The 6,554-nt window shown below is 44.8% G+C and overlaps 1 protein-coding gene across 1 annotated transcript in view; it reads right to left on the bottom strand.

The window, feature by feature from the left end:
- Window positions 1–6,132, bottom strand: part of LOC103908537 (TRPM8 channel-associated factor 2) — a 26,419-nt gene extending 20,287 nt beyond the window's left edge. Inside the window, exon 1 of the mRNA XM_019475032.1 lies at window positions 6,049–6,132. The gene's annotated coding sequence lies outside the window, so the exon portion shown is untranslated. The remainder of the gene's footprint in view (window positions 1–6,048) is intronic.
- Between the last annotated feature and the right edge of the window lie 422 nt (window positions 6,133–6,554).

Genomic DNA, 6,554 nt, shown 5'->3' with positions numbered 1-6,554 from the left:
CTATTTCTGATACAGGCCAAGATGCCATTGGCCTTCTTCAAAGTTCTATGGCATATTCTTCTAAAGAAAGGCAGTGTCTACGTTGCAAGAGTAAGTGGGCTCTAGAGCTGGCTTAAGCATACAAGTGAGAGCCTGGGCTGATGTTAGGGCAGTAATATGCTCAGGCTCTGCCCTGCCTGAGGATCCGGAACTCGGTCTTAGCCAGTGTGTGCTCACATATATACAGCATCCAGGGTAACTGTGAGGCAGGACCACTTGAGAATGGGCTCAAATTTGTGTTAACCTGAAGATGGAGACTCTCAGGACTGAACATCTCAGGTATGTTCAGCATGCTTCTCCACCCTTTTCAACACCTGTGAAAGCATAAGCACGATGAAGCCACCAGTGGGGTAGGCTAAAGCAGTAAGCCGTGAAAGGTAAAGACCAAGCAATGTGCAAGAAGGGTGGTGAGATGAAGCAATAAATTCAAGTGCAATGGATTGCACGCCAAAAAAAATACAACACTTAAATGTGGACAACAACCTTTCTTAAGGAACTGCTCAAAACTATGGTAAAAGAAAGCACCTAGTGGAGATCATAGAATCATGGAGTATCTTGAGTTGGAAGGGATCCATAAGGATTATCAAGTCCAACTCCCTGTTCCTCGCAGGACTACCTAAAACTGAACCATATGACTAAGAGCGTCGTCCAGACACTCCTTGAACTCTGACAGGCTTGGTGCTGTGACTGCTTCCCTGGGGAGCCTGTTCCAGTGACTGACCAACCTCTCAGTGAAGAACCTTTTCCTAATGTCCAGACTGAACTTCCCCTGACACAGCTGGAGAAGTGGGATGGAGAAGCAGGAGGCAGCCAAGCAAGAAAGCTTGCATGGGAAAAACAAAGTTAGAAAAAAACACATCAAAAAAAACCTTTCTAATGTTACCTAACAAAAGTCAAAGAAACAAAGCTAAATACGTCAAAGGCAAAGAGAGCCAAAGCAGTAGCTTAGGTTGTAAAATAATGACAAGTCTAAAATTAGGTCAAGAAAGCAATTACTAAAGGAAGTTACTGTGTTTATTTTTTTTTTACAATTACAGTGTTAAGAGCTATTAGAAAATATTATTGAAAACCAATAAAAACTAAAAAAATATTTTTTAGTAGAAGTGCAGCAGAATCAATCAGGCAATTGCCATCTGTAATTACTGTTATTGGTGTTATTTTCATATGGCACTTTACAGCAGTAGATTACAAAACACTACAATTTTCAAGCCTAGTAAAATGCTGCTGTGTTTTAAGGGAAGAAAACCATGAATTGCCCATTCTTTCTGGTGGTGTTAACGCGCAGGCATTAGGGTACGCTCACTGGCTAACAGGACGCAAAGAAATAGAAAACCTGAATGTCTAAACATACATCTGTCCAGCAATCTTAATTGCTTTTAAAGGTAAGGCAAGTAAGGAACAAAATGAAAGCAGCTGATGACATCTGTCTGGGTATTTTAAAATAATTTTGCATTTGGAAAGGTAATTAACATCTTAATTAAAATGAATTTTACTAACTTCCTATGAACTGAAAGCAGGCTGATGGGCTACGATCAGTAAAGACAAGGATACACTGAATCAGAAGAGATATCTATACAAAAAAGTGCTGCTTAGTCTTTTTAAAAATCTACATCTGTGATCTAAAAAGGACAGCACATATCACATAAATTAAATTACCAAATAATAGAAAGTAATGTGCAGAAGCACAGGAGAAGAAATCATAACCTTAGTAGAAAACTATTTAAAAAAAAGAGAGCTTGCCTAAATGCAAGTCCTGTGGCCTGTAGTTTTAGAAAAGTGTTGACATCTGTTGGTGAACATGGAGCAGAACAGCTCAGCAATCTCTGGGAACTACAGGTACAGAGCCCTTTTCCAATCCCACGCTGGAGGGGTTGAGTCTCATTTGCATGCCTGCTATATATGCTCAGATCATTTCCCTTTAAAAGTTGCTAGGTTTTAAAGAAGGGGACGAGTGTAACACCACTGTTTTCATTTGAAAAGGAACAGAGAAGTCGTCTAATGCTCTTTGCATGTGGGCCATGCCAATCTACTATAGTCTGCAGTGATGTGGTAAAGGAGAAGGAAAAACAACAACTTTATCTCTTCTAAACTAAAAGGACAGCACAGGACTTGTTTTGCTATACGCTGCTGGGGAGCAAGGGAAAGCAGGCATACTGGGACAGCTCACTGAAGTTGCGAATGAAGAACGGGCAGGGTGTAGCTCAGGTGGTGGGCAGTGGCTGACATCCTTAGTGGCCTATCACAGACATGTCACACAAACTAACGGTGTAGGGTTAGACCGATGAAGGTTTGTGCCCTACTGTAGACTTCAAGGGTAGCACCGCTTATTGCAACAAAAAAATGTGCAATTCACATAAACTGAACATTGCTTCCTCCTTATCACACACCAGTATATTTTATAATGCGACAAGCAGAAGTATTAAGCTATCCCTGATCTCTTAAATCATATTCTTTTCCAGCTCAGTATAAATGTGACACACCAACAGAGGAGCATCTGGGGATGCTCCTTTTGGATTCGGAGACTAACCAAGCAATCACTCAGAAGAAATGTATGTCAAGTAAAAAAAAGTAACAAGTTTACTTAGTTCTTTGTTACTGCAGCTACAGAGATATTTACAATCAGTCAATGTTTTAAGGCCTTATTTCAAATAACATGGGTGCATGAATTACCGCTCTCACCTATGTTCTGTGAGCTATCCCTCTGGTATTAGTTTCCCCAGGAATGTCCTCACCACACTTGAGCCGCGCTGTGTTGAATCACGTCTTCCCTGGCAGTTGGCATCAGGGGTGTCCCTGCCAATGGCTGGGCTGTCGGTCCACCAGCCAGCTGGCAGTAAAGTCCGAGTTGACACAGAGTGTGTGGCTTCTGCCTTTATTCCTTTCTTACACCCTGTGCTTGGCCCTTTCAAGCCAATCAAACATGAACCCACTGCTCATGATGAGCTTGAGTTCAGTTCGTGTTCCAATCACAAATGAATATTCAGGGTCGTTCCCTTTTTTGGTTACTCTGTTTGCTGTTATCTCGTACTGTCATCTTTGAGCTTGTACAGACCTGCATTCCTCACTTCTTCTTATCCCCATTCGTGTGAGTCTGCGGTGCCAGCTTGATCCACACAACTGGGGATGTGAACATCCAGGCCACAGCCTGTCATGGCGGGGCTTTAGTCAGCCTACACAGTGCAGTGACTCAAGCCGTGACACCCGGGAAGTTGACCCTTTGACAGCACCCCAAAGGTCCTTCCTTCTTGATGGGCTAGGCCACCCTGAGTCCTGCCCTTGCCTGTGCCGGACCTGTCAATAAAGCTACAGCTAAGCTGTGTTGCCCTACACCACCTTTTATGTTTTATGTCCAAACCTTGTTATCTCTTACAAGTCTTTATATAAACCTATTCTTTATATATAAACCTATTCTTTATATATATTCTTTATATAAACCTATTCCTAAATCTAGCACGTTGCAGACCAACTTTAGATAGGCTTCATGTCCTGGGAGGCTGTTCCAGACTCTTGCTGCAATTAGTTGTTTTTCAGGACATTTTACTGCCCAGGCTATTCTCTGCTATTTTAGGCAACCATCTCACTTGTCTTTCGCTCTGCCTGAAAGCTATTGCCAAAATTTTCATTTTCACCCCTCCTAGGCATACCCATCAAGTTCTGAAATCTTTCCTTTGTATTCTCCCCACCTTGCTTAGTCACTGTCTCTAGTTTCAAAATTGTCTCTACCGTATATCTTCTGAAAACAGGCCTGGCATGACATTAAGGCTCCTTTCCAATGCCATGGTACCATAAACATGCCTTAAAGGAGGCTTAAAACGAGGCTTAAAAGACAGAGGAGACTCTTCCAACCTGCCTTCCACCCATACATACCCTAGCGAAAGCATTACGGCATTGACATCACCTAAAACACTCACTGCCTTTTTTCTACTATTTCTGCTCCCTTTTCCATAAAGCCCCCCACATACAGCCGGCTTTCAACTTTTGTCTGTTGCACCCTAAGGGAGGCCCTTAAACAATATCTAAGCAGTCTTTGAAAGGTTACTAAGGAACATAGCCTGCAGTACTGGGTTTAAATTACTGATGTAAGAGTTTGCACTGCTATGCTGAAAACGGGAATGGCTTTAAATATGATTTTTAACACCTGTAAGAGACCTCCACTAAAAGATCTCCTTTCCTTTTTACTATTGATCACTTTGCTAAACTTGGTTCTAGCATGTTTGACAGTTTAAACTTGGTTCTAGCATGCTTGGCAGTTGTAGCTAATTGGGCACCATTTCTACATACTGCAATTTTTAAATGCTGGATTATGAAGTATACAACATACAGCTGAAAAAGTACTAGTCCCAAACAGAAACTCCGTAAGGCAGGTGACCAGTAAAAACTTATTTTAAAGTTTTAACCAACTATATGTTGGTTTAAAATTATTATTTAACGAACTATATTGGTTTATTATTTATTTTATTATTATTTATTATTTATTATTATTTAACCAACTATATGTTGATTTAAAATTATTACAAATTTTAAATTAATAAATAAACCAAATTATGTTGGTTTATTATTAGAAAATCTAGGTGAAAAGAGAGGTCAGACCCAATGAATCGGGAGTGCAGAAAACTTGTGTGTTAGTGCTGACTGGAGAATGTAAATTCAACACCATACAGACTCATTAGTTAGGGGACAGATGAAGAAGTATCTCCCATGTTTTTGCTGTGCCTCCCCTAAGATGACCTGCTGGACCAGAACCAGCTTAGATGCTTCTCTCTGTTCCTCAGTGTATCAGGGTCTAGGGTCTATGCACAGAACCAGCTTTGCACCTCCTACAGATTTAATCTGCAACCAAGTAACTCATCCATGTTAAATTGCAAATTGACAGCAGCTAGAAGCTTCTAGACCAAATGCACCCAGAAACCACAGCTGTTTCTTTCCTTCTCTGCCTTCTCCCTACTTACTCAGTTTGAAAGTGCACTGAAGTGTATGTTTGCTTGGGGTTGAAAAGCATGCTTTTTTTCAGAGGAAACCTGTAGATTTCACAGTTTACACCCACCTGCTGAAGTAACTACAGGTTCTTTATTTAGGCTCTTTTGCTACTACTTTCCTTTGGCATCGGCAGAGCCATCCTAAGGCTGCTGGAGTCATTGTGCGCTGTGCACAGATGCAGTTTTATACTGGCACAGAACAACTCCAGGTTGCATGCAGTCAGGGCAGATGCAACATGCACACTCGCAGAACAATCTCAGACACTGCTGCCAAACCTTCTGCAACCTTTCCATGGATCCCTTCTGAACTTAGAGGTCTGCACTGCACGGGCCCATTGCCCGATAGCAATGCGGTTTGGAAAAGAACTCTGGAAACACGGAACACCAGCCTGTGAGCCTCTGTCCTTCTACCTTCAGTGGCCGGTTTTGTTACCTAAGGATCAAACATCAGGCTGAAGATGCAAAAGCAGAAGGCGCACAAGCAGGCGCCTGCCTTTCCCTCAGCCGCTCAGGGGGCGTGCGCCATCTGGCCGCGGTTGCGTAGCCCCAGCTCTTTTGTGTAGCCGACGGCGCGGAGGAGCGACTGCGGCAGGCAGGCAGGGCCCCTGGGCCGCAGGCCCCCCCCCCCCTGTGCGGCAGCCCGCCCCGGGCCCGCAAGTTCACGAAGTGCCGGGAAGGCGCCGCGGGAAGATGCCGCCCGAGGCGGGGAGCGCGCAAAGCTGCGCGGGGCGGGCCGGTGTTAATGGCTTGCGGGGAAGGTTGAGCGCGTTTCACGTTTGCTGTAGTTTTTGTGCCCGAAATGATTGACAAGGTCCTGGTCTGATTTTACATCACTGGAAGTTGCAGATGATTTGGCCAAAGTAGCGTACAGCCCATGAGGTTTGTACAGACGCCGAGCAAGCCCAGAACCTAGCCTACTAGTTCCTTTACACTTGCACTAATGCTCTTCATATTCGGAGGGGGGCGTATCTTTTTATCGATGCATCCCCAAATACTCCAGCAGCAGGTCAAGGCACAAAACGGTGCTACTTACACCAATGGATTCGGACGGGCAAGCCACAGAACTTACACTCTGTGCCCTAAGCATGTCTTCACCTTTCCTGGTCCAGGGTAACAAACCGTTTTCAAGCACATGGTTTCTAACGGGTTCCCCAGCCCGGCAAGCCAAGGGATGCCCGAGCTCCCCGGGCTGCACGCTCGCTGCCGGCACGTTGCTTCCGTGCTTGTTTCTACCACCTTCCCTGTAATCGTCCACAAGCGCGTGGTGGGCGAAAAGAAAACAAACCCACGCACCTGCAAAGGGCTGCTAATACCGAGGTGGCGGGAGGGTCAGTTTAACTCCAAGCGCAGCTTAGAATAAAACTTCCGCAGGGCAGGGCGGCTCCTCCTCGCCGCCGGACCGGGCCCCCCTTGCACCACCGGCGAGAGGCGGGCGCACCTGCCCCGCGCGCCCAGCGCTGTAAAAGCGCGCCCTCCCTCCTCTCGTAAATAAATTCTTCTTCTTCCTCCTCCTCCTCTTCGTCCCCGGCCGCGTAACGC

This window comes from Aptenodytes forsteri, unplaced genomic scaffold (assembly GCF_000699145.1).
Source record: "Aptenodytes forsteri isolate BGI_AS27 unplaced genomic scaffold, ASM69914v1 Scaffold286, whole genome shotgun sequence".
NCBI classification, from domain to species: Eukaryota; Metazoa; Chordata; class Aves; order Sphenisciformes; family Spheniscidae; genus Aptenodytes; species Aptenodytes forsteri.
The sequence above is the reverse complement of the archived record's forward strand: the minus strand, read 5'-3'. Positions and strand labels throughout refer to the sequence as shown.